This window comes from Vanessa cardui, chromosome 27 (genome assembly GCF_905220365.1).
Source record: "Vanessa cardui chromosome 27, ilVanCard2.1, whole genome shotgun sequence".
Lineage (NCBI taxonomy): Eukaryota > Metazoa > Arthropoda > Insecta > Lepidoptera > Nymphalidae > Vanessa > Vanessa cardui.
The window spans coordinates 231795-254138 of record NC_061149.1 but is presented as its reverse complement, the minus strand read 5'-3'; the positions used below and the strand labels follow the sequence as shown (position 1 = coordinate 254138).

The 22344-nt window shown below is 38.0% G+C and overlaps 1 protein-coding gene across 3 annotated transcripts in view; it reads right to left on the bottom strand.

The window, feature by feature from the left end:
• LOC124541046 overlaps positions 1 to 22344 on the bottom strand; it is a 42869-nt gene that overhangs the window by 17381 nt on the left and 3144 nt on the right. The window contains exon 1 of one of the 3 annotated variants that reach the window (XM_047118850.1): positions 6868 to 6873. The exons of the other annotated variants lie outside the window; for them this stretch is intronic. The gene's annotated coding sequence lies outside the window, so the exon portion shown is untranslated. Of the gene's footprint in view, positions 1 to 6867; positions 6874 to 22344 lie in introns of those variants that run through there. 3 annotated transcript variants of the gene reach the window in all.

The following is a 22344-nucleotide window of genomic DNA, read 5'->3' as shown; positions in this document are numbered from 1 at the left end:
GTGTTATGACATTTGATTCTATATCATAATTTATATCACATTATTATTGCATATTATTAATATAGCAGGAGCTATTGAATTTACTTTATTATATACAATTATTATTGTAATTAATTGATCAATAATTTGTTAAACTGTAATTAATATTATTTTATATGGCATAGCATTTAATACTGGCATGTAACACTATTTCTTATTTTAAATATTATTGAGCTGTCATTAGAAAACAATTGGACTAAAGCGTGGGGCATTCTAACAAAAGATGGAGATATGGAAGCATCATTGTAAAACGATAATATTATTTTGGCCATCCCGAACTACTGAAATTACACAAAACTGGAGTCAAATATTAAAATTAATTATTATAGTATATTTCTTTTTATTTGTTTTCATTCATATATAATTACATTTTTAAATATAAAATATGAACATAAAATATATTTAAAAATATAAAATACAGAGGCCAACCAGTGGCGGGAACAGGGTCCAAGCCACCGGTGGTCAGGGCTCCAGCGAGAGGAACTTCCTCACAATACGCGCCGTGCCGAGGAGTACTGCCTTCTGCATCAGGCCCTTGACCCAGCTACCTAACGAGAGCCTCTTAAGGTATTGATCGAGGCTCTTGGCCATTAGGCCATTCGCTGAAACAACTATCGGCACAATAACTGCTGTATCCACATCCCACATGTCGACAACCTCGTGAGCTAAGTCAAGATATTTTATTTGTTTATCTTTCTCAGCCTTCACGAGATTCTCGTCATGAGGGATGGTGATGTCAACAATTATCGTGCGGCGCTCTGACCGGTCTATCACCACTATATCAGGCTTGTTGGCGACAACAGTCCTGTCAGTGATTATAGATCGGTCCCAGTACAGCGTGATATGACCATTCTCGAGAACTGGGTCGGGCACATACCTGTAGTATGGTACCTCTGATACCACAAGACCGTATCGAAGTGCAAGTTGTTGATGGATAATCTTGGCCACTTGATTATGTCTGTGCAAATACTCTCCGTTAGCAAGACGAGAACAACCGGAAATAATATGTCTAAGGGATTCGCCCGGAGTGTGACAAGCCCGACATATGTCCACCGTGCCATCCCTCACAATATACTTCCGGTAGTTGTTCGTCATGATAACTTCGTCCATAATCGCACAGACAAAACCTTCGGTTTCACCAAATAGGTTGCCGAACCGTAGCCAAGATACGGACGCCATAAAGTCCACATCGGGTCCATGAAGGGCCCGATAGAAGCGTCCGTGTAACTCCTTGCTCTTCCATACTTCCTTGCGGTTCTCAGTACTTAGTACTACAGGTTTGCGCCAGTTCTCTTTGCCTAAGGAGAGTGGAGTTAGTCCCTTGTCTATTGTAACTACATCTCGGTGCATATCCAAGTCAGTGTGGAGAAAATACTCCCTGAGTTTGTACACCTCACGGTTATGTAGGGTCTTGGCATTTAAAAAGCCACGGCCACCACATCTCCGTGGGATGTACAATCTCATCACCGAAGACCGAGGATGATGCATTCGATATGTAGTCAGCAGGACACGGACTCTCCTATCCAATGCGTCTAGTTCTTTTTGAGTCCACTTGAGTATGCCGAAAGAGTACATCAAGACCGGCATGACCCAACCATTGAAGGCGCGAACCTTATTGCCACCTGATAAAAGACTTTTGAGTACCTTTTTCAGGCGACCAAAGAAACGCTCCTGCAATGATTGTTTCATGTCGGTCACATTGATGCCTAACGCTTCCGACATACCCAAGTATTTGTATGATTCGTTTGCGGACAGTGACTTAAAGTTTATGGAATCTGAAAGTTGTAATCCGTCAGATTCCACAATCTCTCCTCGCTTTACATGCATAACCGCGCATTTGTCAACTCCAAATTCCATTCTAATAGAATTACTAAAAGTTTCTGTTACCTTTAGTAACTCTACCAGTTGTGAATCTGAAGGTGCAAAGAGCTTAAGGTCATCCATGTAAAGTAGGTGGGATATTACTTTACCTCCTCTCCGCAAACGATAGCCCAGCCTTGAGCTCTCCAACAGAGTACTTAGAGGGTTCAAGGCTAAACAAAACCACAATGGACTCAAACTATCGCCCTGGAATATTCCCCGCTCGATCCTTATCGGTTCGTCATTACTATGAATCGTTCGACATCCTGGATAGCGAAGGACTGTCCGCCATTGTCCCATACATGATCTCAAGAAACTGCATAGAGTTGTATCTAATTTATACAACTCCAGCACCCTCAAGAGCCATGTATGCGGCACGGAATCATAGGCCTTCTTGTAATCTATCCAGCATGTCGACAGACTCTTTCGAGAACGACGAACCTGTTGGCTAATGGTCATATCAATGAGGAGTAGCTCCTTAGTGCCTCGTGATCCACCCCTACATCCATTCTGAGAGACGGACAAAATAGTATTATTTTCTATGTGACTATTAATCTTATCTCTCAGAATGGAGGTAAGGAGCTTATAGACCGTCGGTAAACAAGTAATCGGTCTATAATTTTTAGGATCTGTTGCACTACCTGACTTATGGAGCAGGTGGGTGACTCCGGTGGTAAGGAACTGTGGTAGCGACCCAGACTCTAGAGCTGACTGGAACTGAGATGCCAAGCATTCATGCGAGCTGCGCAGCCACTTTAGCCAAAAGCTATGAAGCCCGTCCGGTCCTGGAGACTTCCAATTTGGAACGGACCGAACTGCAGCGGCTACATCTTCAGAAGCGATGGAAATTTCTCCCATCGCTTCCAAAGGCTCGCACGCTTGCCTGACTTCCCGCATCCAGTCACCTTCTATGTGGTCGACGGGTACCGACCAGATGTTGCGCCAAAATGTATTTGTGGCATCATCATCTGGGCGGCACCCATCGCTCACACCCTGGTCAAGTCGCTCCCACGTTCTGTACACCCACCTTTGATCGCTCTGGAACATGCGATTCAAGTAATAACGGTCCACGCGCCGCCTGTACCGACGGATGCGGCTTGCCCATGCATAAACTTTTTGTTTTAGGAAGTCAATACGCTCCACGACATGGGATGGATATTCTTGCGGACTGATACCAGTCCCCAAGAACGCCCGCCCCACGAAACGCATTACACGTGGACGCGTATTCCCTTCCTTAAAACAACATAGTTTTCCAATGAGCACTCTGGTCTCATTAATACGTTTCTCAATCCTGCTCTGCCAGGCCGGTGCAACAGTCTTTGGTCGTGTAGCTCGTTCGATGTCTTCAAATGTAACACCAGCTACACGACATGCTGCAACAGCCGCACAAAACAGAATTGAGTGCGTATCTTCGAGATTTTCACTGCTCTCGAAATAATCTGCGAGCAGTGAATCCAGAGTGCACACTAGGTCCCTATTCCGTTTAGTCATGGGCAAACGTGGCAACCGTGGCCTAAGCTCAGCGGGAATGTCACGATACTCCCGAATCGCATCCTCCAGTGCGCTCCTCAGTTGATCACTGTACTTACTTGTTGTAATAGCCATGTCACCCTCGCCCTCATCATCATGATCATGACATGGGCCCTGTGGTATTGCAGGAAGTGTTCCCTGTACCACGGGTTGTGACGGAGCGGAAGTGACACCGCCATTACACTGTTCTGAGCGAATTCGATCAAGCACGGTGTCACTCAGCCTGTTGTTACGCAGAATGACCCGCACCTGATCCGACAGTCGTTGAGCCGAGACGTTAATAGCTGGTTCAAGTGCCCGAAACATAGAGAGCATCCTAACACGGTACGCCGTGAGGTTAGTTCCCCCCTCTGTAGCCCCATAGTATGCGCGCATGACATTTTCATTAATGGATTGTGTCCATCGCATGCGCTGCACACCACCACCGGAAGCGGGGACCCCGTTTGAGACCGGTTGGCCTCTGGCTCCCAAGCCCATAATAATAATAATAATAATAGTATATTATTATTATTAGTACTGATTACAGGTTCGCATAAAACTCCACTACCAAGGATATTCTGTAACTTTAATCTGCTTAAGCTTAACAACAAACCCGTTATTTGTAAAATAAGATTTGTTTTTGTATAATTTCAGTGACTCATACGTATAAAATAAAGTGACTGTATCGACAGCCCTGGTGTCAGGGTCGCACATAAAATTAATTGTTACCAATTAGTCTGTAATACCTAAAAATCGGTTAATTACAAAAGTGCCCAACTTATTATCAGCATATTCCGCACCTTTTTTTTCCACGTATGGCTCAGCTAGTTTTTAGTTAAATTAGCGCGTTCATTAAAATGTTCAGTCCGCATATTAACTAAAAATAACTCGAAAAATTAACCGCTTCGCTGCTCTGTGGGCCAACTTATACGACTTTAGATCCAAACTCTACGGGTTCGAGTCCCTGGGGCAGAAATTTGCAGGGTATATATTATTCACTAGTAAATATTACACAAGTCAATGCACATACTCTCTCCTTACTTACAAGTCTACTCCAATTGACAACCTACGTGGTCGAGTTGTGTTTTCAAGGGTATGCCACTCCGAGGTCCCGGGTTCGATTCCCGTCCAAGTCGATGTAAGTAAAGTTCTGGGTGTTTATGGTGTCGTCGTTACTTCTGATTTTCCATAACACAAGTGCTTTAGCTACTTACATTGGATCAGAGTAATGTCACACACATTACTATTGTTCAATTTCCTTATTTTTAGTAATTAGATAAAAAATAACAATAGTCATTTACTTTGAGCTCTCTAACATTGGCGATCATCTTGGAAACCAGCGCTAGTCCTCGGCTACAGCTTGAAGAGCCGAGGGACTAGGCAGTGGGCACCAAAATATCAAACATCACAACAATTTCCAAGGATATATGTCAATACGTCCACGAAAGTCCACTGAGAGACTAACTCTACTATTATAATCACATAGGCCAGAAGCCAGCGTAGTCGGACACAGCTTAGGTGCATTTGTTTTGTAAATAGCTCCCATAGTGCGTTCCATTGAAACAATGGCGGTACCGTGACGCGTGCGCGGCCGATGTTTTTGTCACACGCTGCCATCATTAGCATAACGATTAGCACAATAATTACGGCATTACTGCACAGCATCATTACGATTTCTATTACCCTTTATTTATTTATGAATATATTATATCCTGCATAAAAGCGACTGATGTGACGTCTTTTGTAGGACGAGCGCATCTCTAGGCCATATATTATTTGTATCAACTAGCGACCGGCACTGGTTTCTCACGTGTGCAATGCTGATACTAAATTTACATATTTTTTCTTATTTCTTTGATAAATTGTAAATGAATTATATACAAAGACCTTCCTCTCGAATCAATCTATCTATAAAAAAATCCGCATCAAAATCCGTTGAGTATTTTTACAGATCTAAGCGTACACAGGAAAGTGGTGAGCGGCTTTGTTTTAGTCAATATAATGATAATTTCGTGGATGCCTAGGTCATAACCCATTGAAACATACCCACACTTATAGATCTTCAACAATTTTTTTGTTGAATTTATTGTGTTATATTTATATATAAAATTATGTATATACAAAATTCGTTTTATGTCGACTTCGCCCTTGGAGTAGTGGTGCAAAAAGCTTCATCAAAAGTATAACACCTCGCCTCGAGGATCGGAAATGCGATTCAACGTAAAAATGCTGCCAGCATTCTTGAAACCATTCCACGCGGTCAAGACTTATACAGTTACTAGTGTTATTAATTCTTATGTTAATAAAAAATCATGTAATCGAGACATTTCGATATTAAATCCATGAAGGTGCGTGCAGGGGGTACGGTAGACTCAATGGAAACGTTATAGGTTTATTTTTATTTATTGTAATAATAAAATTAGCATTGCTAAAAAGCCGATTGGAGGCGAATCCGATACGACCGGAAGTACGACAGAGCAGCCACTGAGGGCTTCCCCGGCTTACACGCGGAAGTGTAAATTATACGGCGTCAGATTAGCAATCGCTTTAAGAAAATATGTATTAGCCTCCTATTGCATCGGCTTTTTATTTTTGTAGTCTATGTCCTTTCAATTGTTGTTCATGTTTACGATTTTATTATTATGGTAATGTAGGAGAGCAGTGTTAACTTTTATTGTTATACATATATATAGACCTATATGTATTTGCGTATGTAGTAGAGTAAATACACATCACGCACAAACTGATTGCAAATGAATTAGGATATTTTTTTATGGCATAGGTTGGCGGACGAGCATATGGGCCACCTGATGGTAAGTGGTCACCGTCACCCATAGACAATGACGCTGTAAGAAATATTAACTATTCCTTAAATCGTCAATGCGCCACCAACCTTGGGAACTAAGATTTTATGTCCCTTGTGCCTGTAGTTACACTGGCTCACTCACCCTTCAAACCGGAACACAACAATACTGAGTACTGTTATTTGGCAGTAGAATAACTGATGAGTGGGTGGTACCTACCAAGACGGGCTTGCACAAAGACCTACCACCTAGAAAATATGAAATTGTTTCCTAATTTTACGTAATAGTTTGTAAATATACCGATGGTCGATCGTAAATCCGTCTCTGAGTACTTAGAATTTCTTGACAAAAAACGCCGACGGCCTTATGAATGGCTTTGAATTTCAAACCTCAGGAAATGCAGCTTTATAGCCTCTAGACCAATATAATAGCGACGTTTTTTTATCATCTAATCTGTTTATAGTATAAAAATTGGTTTCTTGTACTCTTAGATCTTTTGAGATACGATCTATCGAGATTAATGCGGTTTTCATCATTGAACAGAGTGGTCTAAGATATAGTTTTATATATGCACAATATATGATAATGATATTTTATTACAGCGTCAAATACCTCGGAAATGATGTATGGATTTTTCGCAGTCGGACACGTGGAGTTGTGCTGAGTTTACCTTTAGGTATGTGTTGTATTTAAACAATCCGACAATGATTATATTCAAACCATGCATACTACTGTTAGCATACTACTGAGCATCCACACTAGTATTATATTAAGTAACTATAAATATATTATCTAAGTCTAGTGTCATTACATTTCCTATAAACTATTCATAAGATCAAAAATTCGAACATTCGAGGAAGCTCTTGAGTTTAGCAAAATATTCGGGAAGTATTATACAAACCTAGTTTTTTCATCAATCAATACCATGCAATAATGTTCAATGACCATATTTCGGAGACACCAGCACACCTAGCCGGGCGCTGCGAGAGCTAAATTATGAACATCCGACATCACTCCCCCTGAGGACTCCGGCTGTAATTTACTGACCAACCGCGTTACAGTAAAACAATGCGTTTACACACACGCCTTTTATATTATTACTTGATGGCCGGCCTATATAAAATTATACTCTATTCAAGTAGGCTTTTACAAGCACTTTTTAATGGTCATTTAACAGCTATTTTTAAGTGAAGCTACTGCCAGTTCAAAAAGTAGATTCTACCGAGAAGAACCAGCAAGAAACTCACCAGTTAGTCTTTTCGACCTTTGTCGACCTCCGTGGTCGAGTGGTGTTTACACCGGTTTTCAATGGCACGCCACTCCGAGGTCCCGGGTTCGATTCCCAGTCAAGTCGATGTAGTTTATCATTAGTTTTCTATGTTGTCTTGGGTCTGGGTTTTTGTGGTACCGTCGTTACTTCTGACTTTCCATAACGCAAGTGCTTAAGCTACTTACATTGGGATCAGAATAATGTATGTGATGTTGTCCAATATTTATTTATATATACAAATATGATGTTATAATTAAACTTGCCTTCTACTCCAAGAGCCAAGAGTTTCGTCAGCAAATGGGACGCAAAAGTAATTTGACAAAAAGCTTCACGATCCGACCCGGCTACGAGGCTGACTATAAACACCAACCAGTATTTCCAAATGTGAAACAGGCGTGCATAATTGTAGATATCATCTAAATTGGACACGCTTGTAAACGCACTGCTGTCGTGTAATGTTATTTACTTAACTAACCAAAATATAACATACTAGTTGTCACCCGTGGGATTGCTCGATTGTGGGAGGTTATTTGTTTGGCAAAAAGTAGCCCGTGTCCTTCCTTGGACTTTAAATTAGCTTCACATTAAATTACATCAAATTTGGTTCGTTGTTTTAATCGTGAAAGAGCGACATACAGACAGAGTTACTTTCACATTTATAATATTAGTCAAACGCTGATTTTATACACAGTAAGAAATAAGAGAAACGTCTCTTTAAGTTTCTTTTCTTGATATGTTTCAAGACATCGTTACAGTATGTTTTGGTAGAGTTCCTGACCTGACCTGACCCGTGCAGGGTACTGACGGTGTTTTCGTTGCCATCGAGATCGACATAAATTATTTATTCATAAGCCTCCCAATGAGTTCGTTTCCTGCCGGGTTTGTATCTGCAAACGTCGTTAAAGATTCACTCGCTTTGATCACTCACTCCGCGTTCTCGGTTCGGAAGTAGTGAAAGCGAAGATTAAATTACACATTTGAAGGCCGTGAGGTAACACAAAGTATAATAATTTTCCAGTAGTAGTTATTAACATACATATTAACTACAATAGCGCGACTTTTAGGGCATTTTCGAGCTCGCCAAACACTCTTTGGAACCAGCTTTCGTCGGCAGTTTCCCCGAACTTCAAGAAAATAGCGTACACACTTCTTTAAGGTTTGTATAAACGTGATGTGAGCGCCTACGGCTTACCTACTAGTGCCATGAAAAAATATATTTAAATACTAAATATGGAAAATTGCTGATGACAATGCGCTGGTGACCTTCCGATTTCGTAAACAAAATCAGAAAGCTGCTTCATCTAATACTACAAGTGTAATCCGACTTATATTTAATATTTCAAATTATTATTTTTTTATATTTTCTATTAACAATATAAGGTTATTGACTGCCGATAGAATTATATTTTGTGAAAATAAGAAAGAAATGTAAAGTCAAGAGAAATAAAGAAAGTGATTGTGATCATTACGGATTTTTTTGAACATATTTTGTTATGTTTACACAAAGTGCTCTTCACCTAGACGAATCGTCATATACAGTAGAACCTCGATAAGTTGAAAACCTCCAAATCTCGAAAATATTTTTCCCTTCCATCCAAACACCAAAACCTCCATTACTCGAAATGTCAACCCTCTATTAGTCGAAATAATCATTGAGTCCCTCCAAGACATTTTGGTACATATTTTCCCTCCATAACTCGAAAACTTAAATTTTACCTGTGTATCTCGAATATAGCAACACTTTTTGGAAATATAGTTGAGAATTCAAATCATAAATATTAATATGTATCACCTCTGCAATATGAATTAGTATTTATTTTACCTCTCTAACTCAACATTTATATGAATGAATCTCAACCTCTTTATGTCGAATTAAAATCCGCCTCAGTCGAAATTCTCTATAACTCGAATTTTTTGGCGTAGGTATACCTTGATGGTCGACTTTTAGAGCTTCTACTGTTTATACGTATGTATTTAAAAATATCACACTGTTGCACTAATAGGCCTCTTTTTTATTATAGAACAACTGGAGATTATTCCACCAATATGGATTGTGAATACTCAGCAATAAAGTAGTTTCCACCCGACACGCAGGTCTCTTGTCAAGCACGAGAAAGGGCACGAAACTGCATTTGAATCCGCAATCTCCGATTGAGAATCACTGTACAATTCTGGTTAAATCGAAATTTAAAATACAGCTCGCCTTTCATCGCCTTCCCACTTGTAACCTTTCGCACGAGTGCTAAGGTTGTCCGAGGGAGAATGTAACAAGTCTGAGGGAGAGGCAAATAGTATTGTTTTCATGTATTATATTTTATTAAACTATAGTTTTGTGAGATATAACGTTAATTTTAAAAGAAAGTTTATGTTCATATGTTATAGATTTTCAGTGATATAGTTAATTATGTCAACGTAGCCAATAATTCTCAGTCCGAGCGCTGTCGATGCGACCGCTCTCATAAAAATGTAAACATTGGAATATAACTCAAAAAAATGTAACTGCAGCAATCTAATAGGCTACTTTTGGTAATGAAAAATAAATTATGAAATTTGATAAAATTTAAATTTTAAGTAGAAATATTCATAAACATTTGTATTTAATGGGTTTTGATACAGTATTGTTTGATGAAATTTAAATAATAAATAGTAATTTTTAAACTATATATCACGTGACCTAACACACGAGCCGCCATGGTGTGACGTCATACAGGCAAAAACTGTTATTTCAGTGTAAACCGCTGAATACTTTTTATCTATCAATTTTCGTAGTAGTTGTATGTTATGTTAACATTAACTTTATATTATCATAAACAGGAAAAAGGCAAAGTACAATTCGATTTTAATTAGGGTGTTTTACTAACTTCACATCCTCACAAAAATACAATCGACTTTTAGTTTTTAAATACTTATGATCTCGTTTTGCGAGTTTTAACGAAACATTTTTCCTTTGCTTATCACTTAGCACTCTGATAAACAACTTCTCTGGACCTGCTGATATTTGTAACAACAACCAACGGTAGAGATTGTAAATCATTACTTTGCCAAAATAACACCAAATAATTATAGCTGTTAACGTCGAATGCGTGCTCGTTGTACATACACAATCATTGTTTTTAACTCTACGACGTCACCAAAAGACTGACATCGTTAACAGTTTCGCGGGAATAGAAAGCTTAAATTTTCATTTCATTTTTAATGTTTATTTTGGAAATTCAAAATTTTGAAGTACTTTTAAAACCATTGTATGTAACTAACTGCAACTTATCATTTGCCGGTTCGACACGGCAGAATCTAACCTGTACCCTTAACCTGTGTGTATCTAATTTAAATGAAACTCTGGCACATGTGTATCCCCACCCAATTAAAATGGAGCAACATGGTGGAATTAGCTCCGAAAATTCCAAAGGGGAGGAGGGTTTGCCCAGTAGTTCGACAATTACTTTTACTTTATTTAAATTTGAACCGACACTCTCCGATAAACATTACCACATCATAACCGCTGGGTTGCTGCCGATCCTTAATTATAAATGCATTTGAAGGAAATTGTAAGCCCGTAGCCTAATTAACCCAACGATAACCTATCACGCGCTGGTGAGCTCATGCAGTGGATATCAGTAGCACGTAAATCGAAGCCAAATATTAATCTGCAGCAGAACTTCATCTGACATAGGCCTATTGCGTTAACCTATCTACGAGCAACAATGTTATTTCAGCGACGTCATTTCCTTGACCCAGAAATTGATTATAAAACATTTATTAAAAGAGATGGCCCAGTGGTTAAAACGCGCGCATCTTAACCGATAATAGCGAGTTCAAACCCAAGCAAAGCACCACTGGGTATTCATGTGTAGACATCGGATTATATCCACTTGCATATGCAAATGCATATAATTCTATTTTTATAGCGTTATTGCATATTTGGGTACTTTTTTTTGAACGGAATTGTTATATTACAAACTCTTCCAGAATAAATGGCGACAAATTCTCTGTCCGGTACAGTCACTTGCCGTCGAAAGGTCATTTTCAGCTTATAATTTTATATTGAGTGGCAAACGTCACAAGTTTTTGTGGAAAAATATTTTATTGTTTCATAAACTATAATACATAACTCATATTTTTCTAGGTTTTCTAGGGCTCATTAATTACAATTAATTATGACTATAAGTAGTAATTTAAATATATGTCAAAATATAATTAGAAATGATTTTTAATGTGCATATTTTATGCAAATTTCACCCTTTTTAGTGCATAATTTGCATGCATATTTTGGACTTTTGATAGTGCATATAATCCGATATCTATTAATGTGCTTAATTTGTGTTCATAATTTAACTTCTGCCAGATATGTATTCCAATCCGCATTGGAACTGCCTGGTGGAACACATTCCAAACCTTCTCCTCGAAGGGAGAAGCCCTTAGCCGAGCTGTGGGAAATTTAGAAGCTGTTAATGTAACTTATTACTAAGCACACTAAAACTGATGCTTGTTTTGTTTTAAAACCACGAAATCCTGAGCCGAATATTGCGCAACATAATAAATATATTTTAAGGAAATTGTAAACTCGTTGTAACCAACGCAACGATAACCTATCACGCGCTAATTAATTTTGCGTTAATTATTATTTATAGAACGTATAAACTCAGACGAAAACAATATTTCAATTAAACCATTTTATAAAAATAATTATTTGCTGTTCACTGTGAGACAAATACTGGTAATGAAAAAATACAGACTATGATATTATAAATCTATAAAAACATTATAAAGATGAAGAGTTTATTTATTTATTTAACGCACTTATTTCAGAAACTGCTGGTCCGATTTGAAAAAATATTTTCGCGTTAAACAGTATACCATTACGTCTAATAGAAATAGAAACAGATATCATTCATGTCAGAATCGAATATGAATCCCAGTGAAGGCAGGACGAGCATACGATAATTCAAATTTTATATTTCCATTACGATTTTTACTAATTCTTATAATGTATTTAAACTCACAATGTATTTGTGAAGAATGTTTCATTATATCAATTAACTTTCTGAATTATAATTCGACAACAATAATTATTGTTGTCGACTTATAATTCAATTTTTGAAAAGTAGGCAAATACCAAACAAACTAAAAAAACTAAACTCTCTAACAATTATTTTAATAATGAACTAAAAAATCCTTATATTCATAATATGACTACCAGAAATATAACCAATAAATGTATGTATATATATATGTATAAATATGTGTATATATATGTATATGTGTGTATGTGTATATGGTATGTATATAAATAAAAAAATATATATAATTAAATGAGACATTTGGGAACAGCCTGTATTGTTTAGTTTTAATAAATAGTATATGCGAATACTTTTCTTAGCCAATACAAACCAGAAAATGGTTTAATGGCTTGTGAAATATATTAATGTGTTTGTTTTATTATAAAAAGAAATAAATAAATAAATAAAAATAAAAAATCCCAATAACTTACGATGACTTTTTTACTGTGTATTTTTGTTGTACTACTAATTGGTGATGATGATGATGATGTCTTGACCGACTTCAGCCAACCCGCCAATCTTAAAGGAGAGCCAGCTACACAGAACATATTATAGCACACATTAATGTGCGCAAACACAAGTCTCTATGCCCACACTCACACAATCCTTTGGGACAGGAATGGAAAGACTTCAGCAAGACCAACTTAGCGTTAAGTGCTTTCTGAGTCACGAGTTCACACGTCCAGACTCCGCCCTGGCATTGAGATTTTTTGATGGAAACACTTACTAACTTCTAGAATACGACTGATCCGGGATTTGAACGCAGAACCTCAGAATTAATCGGCCGCCTTATAAACCCCAAAGTACAAACTATACTCGTATATAAAAAACACGCGAAGACGTATTTTCTATAACCCCTGACTGAGAAAACTACTAAACTAATACGCATAAAACTTATACCAGAAGATGCAGTGCGTTTTAAAGGTTACATAATATTATTATATAAGAGGCGTTTTGTAGTTTTACTCTTAGATTAGAGTTTTAAATTTAGATATAAGGTGACAGGCGCGTATTTCATGCTCTTGTACAATTATAAATAAAGACTAATGATACAAATTTGTTAATACGAGAATCAAACGACGTCTAGCAATGCACTGACTCATGATTAATACATAGATAAATAAAAGTATTACATTATATTAGAAAAGTCAAATAAACAATAAAGTAACAGCCTGTACATTTCCCACTGCTGGGCTAAGGCCTCCTCTTCCATTAAACATATTCCACCACGCTGTTCCAATGCGGATTGGTGGAATGCACATGTGGCAGAAATTCGATGAAATTAGACACATGCAGGTTTCTTTACGACGTTTTCTTTCACCGTCGAGCATGAGATGAATTATAAACACAAATTAAGCACACATATATAGTGGTGCTTCCCTGGGTTTGAACCCGCAATCATCGGTTAAGATGCACGCGTTCTAACCACTGGGCCATCTCAGCTCTCATAAACAATATTCGTCAGCACATTGAGATTGATTAATCTATGATATTCACTAGGGATGTGCGAAAGAAACGGCGTTTTGCACGTCAACGCAACTACTATCGGAATTTTGGAAGTAAAATTAAAGGATATAAATAGTTAAGTCTAATAGTGTTGAATTACAAATAAAGAAATATTAATCACTAGCCTATACTAAGTTCATAGCTTTTTGTCCATAGACAAAACAAATCGCTATATACCTTTTTATATCGCTGCAAAACGCTTTACGCGCTTCCCCCATGTGGTGGAAAGGGGGGGGGGGTGGTACTCTCCGGAGCCCTGGACGCCGAATGCGACCAAGTACGCCGGGTTAAACCACTAAAAAACCAGCGGTACCTTCTCCGTCTTTTGTAATATCTTTCATTTAAATTACATGCTGTTATTTGTGTCGATGTAATCAAAATTCCGAACTGGTAGGTTAGTATTAAATTTAATCTTGTAACTCGTCGATTCAAAAGTGCTTGAAAGAGTCTATTCGAACAGAGTATATTTTGATTTTGGCCTTGTATAAAGTTAGTAGTAGAGCCGAGATAGGGTAGTTGTTTAGCATGAATATTAAACAAAGACCGCGGGTTCAAACCTTGGTAAGTGGGATCAAGTTATAACGTGCTTATACTCCGGCTTCGAACGGGTGCAGTGCTCATACTACAGATTTTTTTATTTACGAAATTTGTCAGTGCTTCTTTTCAATACTGTCCGTGTATTAGGAGTTAGTATATACAAAACTGTCCTCTCGAATCACTCTATCTATCAAAAAAAACCGCTTCAAAATCCGTTACGTAATTTTATAGTTCTAGGCACACATAGGGATAAACTACGGTAAGCATCTTTGTTTTGTACTATGTAATGATAACTATTTATCATTCAGCTAGTGAAGGTCTTGGGTGTACTTCTGCCATCTGCGTGTATACCAACTAACACTGAGCAGAGCGATTATTCTAGTTTCCGGGTCAAAAGGTCAAGTGTGTGCAAACTTTCAGCTCAGGCAGTGTTTAAAATTCAGCGGCAAGATCTGACGCACACACGACCACATACTAATTAACGGCGAAGTGAACCCATTGCATATGTTGACACAGTTTCGTCAGACTTCAGCGCACGCGAAGCTTCTTCCGAACGCAAAACAACATAAACGCTTTAAGAATTGCGAATTAATGAGACAGGCACTTTGATGCGAGTGTATAATGACAGTTGTGAGAAATACCTATTTTAAAAAATGACAAACATTCGTAAACACACAAATCATCTTAAGACCCTTATTTATCATAAATAACCGTCACTCGACCGAACTGAGAGTAACAATTTCACAGCAGTGGGTAATTAGAAAGGATGATATGGTTCACTGGTTTGAGCGCATGCATATAATCCAAGATTGCAGGTACAGACCCAAGCATCACTGGCTCCATCTCTCTGGAAGTGATATGTTTAATGGCGTAATCCACGATCTACTATTAATTTGATTCAGACAAAAGCAATCTTACTATTGAATTGGTTTAGCTAAGAGCGAATTTCGAAATCACTCCGACAATTGAGTGCCTGTAACCCCAGAAAGGTCTACAGAGTCATAAAAAACGAGAGGTGTCCTGGCCGTGAGACACTCGCAGCGCAGTTGCTTTCGCTACATACTATATTTTAAATTGCAGACATATTAAATAAATTAACAGCGTTTGAGAACTATTAAATAACAATGACAACATTTTTGATAGAATCTCGTGTGAATTAGAACAATGACAAAAAATAAGCTTAAATAATATATACGCAGACCGAGACCAGACAGCGAAAGAAGGGGGTAAGCAGGAGGGCAGAACGCTTTCCTAACGTGACGATTTTGGACTATATAATATATATAATATCATTCTATTTCATAGAATGTTATTCTAATAAATAATAAGGCGAGATGGTCCAGAGGTTAGAACGCATGCATCTTAACCGACGATTGCGTTCAAACTTAGGCGAGCGCGGATGAATATTCGTATGCTTAATTTGTGTTTATAATGAAGGAAAACACCGTGACGAAACGAAATGTGTATACCACCAACCCGCATTCGAGCGTGGTGGAATATGTTCCGAGCCTTCTCTTCAAAGGGAGTGGAGGCCTTAACCCAGCAGTGGGAAATTTACAGGCTGTCTTTGTTGCTGTTGTAAATAATAAGGTCGAAACGTCGAGGACATGTCGGCATTAACGTTTGAAACATAAGCAATGTATTTTTCTGGAACGACCTAATCGGCGTTTTATTGGCAAATGATAACTTGATTAGTGATGTCGTCCTAGCTGATTTAGGTTATGACGAACAGTCTCAAACACTAGCCAACTTCGCGGGACAAATTATTTTGCGTAACTGTGAACGCGAGCAGGCTCCAGCTCCGCCAGCCAAGGGCGCATCGCCGATGATGGTTATGTCTTGGAGGTATCGGTGAGTAATCTATGTCAGAGCGTATTGGAACTCCACCTGCCACTACACACCTAACCAATTTCTTGCACCCGGGCGTTTGTTTTAAATAAACAAATATTGGACAACATCACATACATTAATTACTCTGATTCCAATGTAAATGAGCTTCAGCAACTGTGTTATGGAAAATGAGAAGTAACGACGGCACCACAAACACCCAAGAATAAATGGAAAACTAATGAACCTTTCGTGCATAGACTCGGCCGGGAATCGAACCCGGGACCTCGGAGTGGTGCACCCATGAATACCGGTGTACACACTCGACCACGGAGGTCGTCGTTTTGCTTGAGAGGCGGAAGACCACACTGGTTTTGTTGCTCAACTTCCGAGCCACAAATGTTAACACCGCAAATATCCAATACCCAAGCTCTGGACCCAAGCGATTGGACCCAATAATTTAAATTAAGAACTTAGGATGTGCTATTTTATAAGGCTAAGCTACACCAACGATCCAGTCTGATTACGTGAATGTTTAGGCAACTTAAATATATACTTTTACATATTCAATTGATATGTATTGCACATTTGAGCGATCATACGACGAAATTGAAACCTTATTCTATAATATTTAAGGCATAATATCGAATGTACAAATATAATCAGTTATGAAACTAATTAATCATTCGAATTACGTTCAATTCCAGTTTATTTATGGACATCGACTTTGCTAAACGTTTATTAGTGACACGATGACGTACAATTGTAGTGCTGCCCTTAAATTATATATATAATTGTATGTCGTGACTTGAGGCTTCGTGGAAACCCGTCTGGGTGGGTACCACCCAAACATCAGATATTATATAGTAGTATATAGTGGATATTATTTACTATTCTTGTGTCATGGCGTGACTTGAATGAATGAATAATTTCGGGCACAAGACATTACATCTTATTACAAAGCTCGGTAGATCATTGACGATGAACGATGCTTGATATTTCTTTCAGTGTCGATAACTTTACCAATGTCTTTGGGCGATGGTGACCATTTAACATGAGATATCCCACTGGACAGTTCACTTGCCAATTTAACTACTGTACGTATGTCGAACACTGAACCCTTCCCACGCAGCTTGTTATCCTAGATCGCGCTACGATGGAGTACTATGACATTTATTAACAATCAAATATAATTAATAAAACTATGTCATCAACACGAGGTCGGGGCGGGTAATAAACTCTTTGATGGTCGGTAGGTTTACATAAACAACGTTTGACACTAAATTGACGCGATATCATTGGTCGAGAGCTTGAATAATCAAATCAAATCAAAGAAATTTTATTCAAGTAAACTTCACAGTGAAGCGTTTTTGAATCGTCGATAATTAAATACTACGAGCGTTTCAGAAAGCAGCTTGCAGCGAGAATAAACGGCGAGAAACTCGCATAGTTGCTCTTTTCATATAAACAGATTTGCAATGCTGTTATTTACAGTAATTAGTGTCCTATGATGGAAGCGATGAGGCGTTTCTTTCTAAGAAGTACTCTTTAAATGAATAATATGAGTAATAATATCTATGGATTTGTGAAAATATGGGTTTGAATTTCCAATGTCAGCGAATTTACTATCGGAACTTTGGAAGTAAATCTAAATTGTATGTGATATGTAAACTTAAGGCTCGTTTATCTCAACTCTTCATTCGATTAAAATACTCTACAGAAAGAGATAATGCGTGAATGAGAGGTGAATAGATGCGCCATCATTTCCCATCGCATCCTGTATCTGCACGGGTTATATAGCAACTTATCGGAACAGTATTAACCGTCTTAGAGCATAACGTGTAGCTACTTACCACTATCTTTAGTGACATTATAAAAGTGAAAGTTTGTCGCAAAAAAGATAATATGGATTTTTCTTGATTTTTTCAGAAAACACAGGTATGATCCTTAAATATATTGTGGAATAATACCTGAAAACTAATTATTAAAATGGAAGCGGAGTCTCTGGAGAAAACTAGTAAAAGTAAAGTAACAGCCTGTACATTTCCCACTGCTGAGATAAGGCCTCCACTTCCATTAAAGAGAGGGTTTGGAACATATTCCACCACGCTGTTTCAATGCGTGTTGGTGGAATGCACATGTGGCAGAATTTCGATGAAATTAGACACATGCAGGTTTCCTCACGATGTTTTCCTTCACCGCCGAGCACAAGATGAATTATAAACAAAAATTAAGCACATATATATAGTGGTGCTTGCCTGGATTAGAATCCGCAGTCATCGGCTAGGATGCACGCGTTCTAACCACTGGGCCATCTCAGCTCGACAACTAGTACTATATAATTATAAAATATTTTACAATTAGTAGTTAATTAATACACAACAGTGTTACGGAGTCTATGATTTGCTTTGTTTAATTAACAATAATTTCATTTCAATTAATTTCTGTAAATAAATAATTTAATAATGTTATCTATAGATCTTGTAAGTTATATGGTTGGTGGTTCTAGATTGCGAACAGTATCTATTGTTAATTGAATTACGATCGGTTCAGTGGATTGGACGTGAAGAGATATCGAGCAGACGAGGTAACTTTCGCATTTATTCAAATTATATGGTATAATCTATATTGATATTACAATGTGAAATTAACTCTGTCGGTTTGTCGCTCGTTCACGACCAAACGGCTGTACCGAATTTGATGAAATTTGGTATGAAGCCAACTTGAAGTCCAAGAAAGGACATTGACTACTTTTTGTCACAACCAACACCATAAAAAGAGCCGTGAGCGACTATTAGTATGATATAAATGTATTGGGTCAAACAGGAACGCCAACGCTTTTACCGCTGACTGAACATATATTAAACATATTCAATAAATCAGCCCATTTCCCTCCACTGCTGGACATAGGCCTCTCCAATTGCACGCCACTGAGATCGTTCTTGGGCTACTCGCATCCAGCTCCTGCCAGCCGTCTTGCGTAAGTCGTCACTCCACCGTGCCCGAGGACGTCCTACACTACATTTGCCGATTCGCGGTCTCCACTCAAGAACACGTTTCCCCCAACGGTTATCGGTTCTGCGACAAATATGGCCAGCCCACTGCCACTTCTGCTTACTAATCCGGTGGGCTATGTCGATGACTTTGGTTCTCTGGCGGATCGCCTCATTTCTGATGCGATCCCGCAGAGAAACTGTCATGACGGGTAGGACGCACTGGTTGAAGACTTTCGCCTTAAGGCACTGTGGGATCGACGATGTAAAGATTCGACGCAAGGCTTAAGACTTCGTGCGATCCGCCTAAGCAGGTGCCACTTATTCATCAGAGAATATGCTGCCATATATATTATTTTTGTGTTGCAGATTATAGGGTGAGTGAACACTCACCTCAAATAAGTGTGCCTACACAGGGGATTTCATATCTTAGTTCCAAAGGATGGTTGCGCGTTGCCATCATTTACTAACATATTTCTAACAGCGGCAGTATGGGTGATGGAAAACTAACCATCAGGTAGCAATAAGGCAGTCAGTCTACCTATTAAATAAAAAAAATATGCATGCGAAAGCACGCGAGGCCGTCAGTGACATGTATTATTAGCGCCGTGTGTACATGCGGGCTCATTGTGATTGTTTTCCAAGTAAGTTACGTGATTCTTAAATATGAATTGCAATTGTTTTACGTTTTCACTTCACTTAAAACCATAACATCCACTTAACTCATTAAAAAACAAAGCAAGCACTTTTGAATCGTCATTTAACAACTGTTTTAAGTGAAGCTACCACCGGTTCGGAAAGAAGATTCTACCGAGAAAAACCGGCAAGAAACTCTGTAGTTACTCTTTTTCAACGTTTAAAAATACAGTCATGTTAGTTAAATACAATGAGATATCTATGTAATATATTCTGCCTGGAAGTCAGTAAGTATTAATTTCACGCTTTGTTATCGCCTGCATAATCTTGTATTGAATAATATGCCTTCTTTACTGATGTATTTTTTACAAATATGTTGTCGCTACGGTTTTTGACGAGGGCAACATTAGATATAAAAAAAAAAAAGATAACATTGGCAGGAATTTAAAACTCGCTCAACAGAGTACGCTGGAACCGGGAAAATTGTGATAACTTTAAATTTCATTACTGTATCTCTTTATATATTCTTTGCTTAATTTGCATAAAGAAGAACGTTATTAATTAATGTCAAGAGTCATCTTTCACTAATTAACTAACAAAAATATCTTTAGCCAATGATATTCTAATAAACAGATATGTTATATCCATACTAAACAACAGAAAAAAGTGTGCCGCGCCGGGGACCGTTTATTTTAGTTTATTTTTACATTTCGTTGTAAGTAAAAAAGATAGCTTGATAAAAACAATCAGTAAAGGGATAACTAGATGTTATAATTACGCAAAACGTATTACTAAGTAATTATGATGTATTATGACGTATTACTACGTAAAACTACTAAAGGCAAACGTCTCAATTAGGACATTTTCTAGAATTCACTTTTTGCGCGTTAATAACATCTGTTTACTACAACATCATTGACTTTAGCTAATAAATGATTTAAATTTATTGAAAGGCGAAGTTAGAAATGTCTTAAATTAAGTCTTAATCTTACAACGTCGAATTGTTTGAGAAATCAACTCGTCATTCTGAATCTGAATCGGCGCCAAACCGATCAATTCTCGAACACAAACACTCAGTTGCACTAAAGCCTTCTCAAATACGTCGATATACATGCTAGTATTTATACAGGCGACAAACTCAAATAACTTTATTCAACGTAGAAGCATTACATTTACTAATTTATAGTCAAATTAACCACCACCACCGTTTCGGAAAAAGAAACACTCAGACCTGAGAAGAACCGGCGAAGGAAACTCAGCAGGTCTTTTATTTGACAAATTAATTAAATACCTATTGTATATGAATAGAAATATCCAGTAGGCGATCGTTTTATTCCCAGGGTGTGCCATCTATCATAAACTCACTCATTGTATAGTATAAGCTTTCATACACAAGCGGCATTCCTTAATTTTACTTTAAATTTGGTACAATTATATATTACATCATGTAACAGAAGCATCTTGAACAATACACAGTTTGAAACATGTACAAAAGCATAAGACGCAGATTTATGCGTCTTGAACACATCCTCATTGACAAGACGTTAGGGTCACAGGAGCCAACGTTGAACGCTCTGTCAGCACGGACGACCCGATACACTTACACAGTCGCTGGCAATGTACCGAGGCATCACGTCGACAAAGACGCTCCGTATTGACATCTGCTGAGCCGAGATGCACAGACACTTAGGATCGTCTCACTGAGCACGTGGCTTTATGTTTTCCCAAGGCCAGTCATACACGATTAAAAACACAAGTGGCTCAAACTCCAAGGCGAAGCACTCGCTCCACCCGGTGGCGTTGTCAAAGCAAGTAGGGTCAACAGCAATTATACAGCCAGAAAAAAAAGAAAGTTATTTGCTTTATATTTACGTCGTGCGAGCTCAAGACAGACCTTGGAACGTTGTTTCGTTACTTTGTGTAAATCCTATTATTATATTTTTGTATGTGGGCGTGCTCCCCTAAATTGACGTATAATTATTTCAACAATGCCGTGTCTTCTTCACACCAATGACAAATCAATGCAGACAGAAAGAGAGACCTACAAACGCTTTATTGTACGATTTATTCAATCAATTATTAAATCTATCAATATATAATCATAATCATTACACAGTATAAAACAAAGTCGCTTAGTCTGTCCTGTCGCTGTCTGTCCTTATGTATGATTAAATCTTTGAAATTACGCGTCGGATTTTGATGCGGTTTTTTTAAATTGATAGTTTAATTTAAGAGGACGATTTTTATATATAATACATGGACAATATAGTAAAGAAGCACTTATCATTTTAGAAGTTTCTAATGTG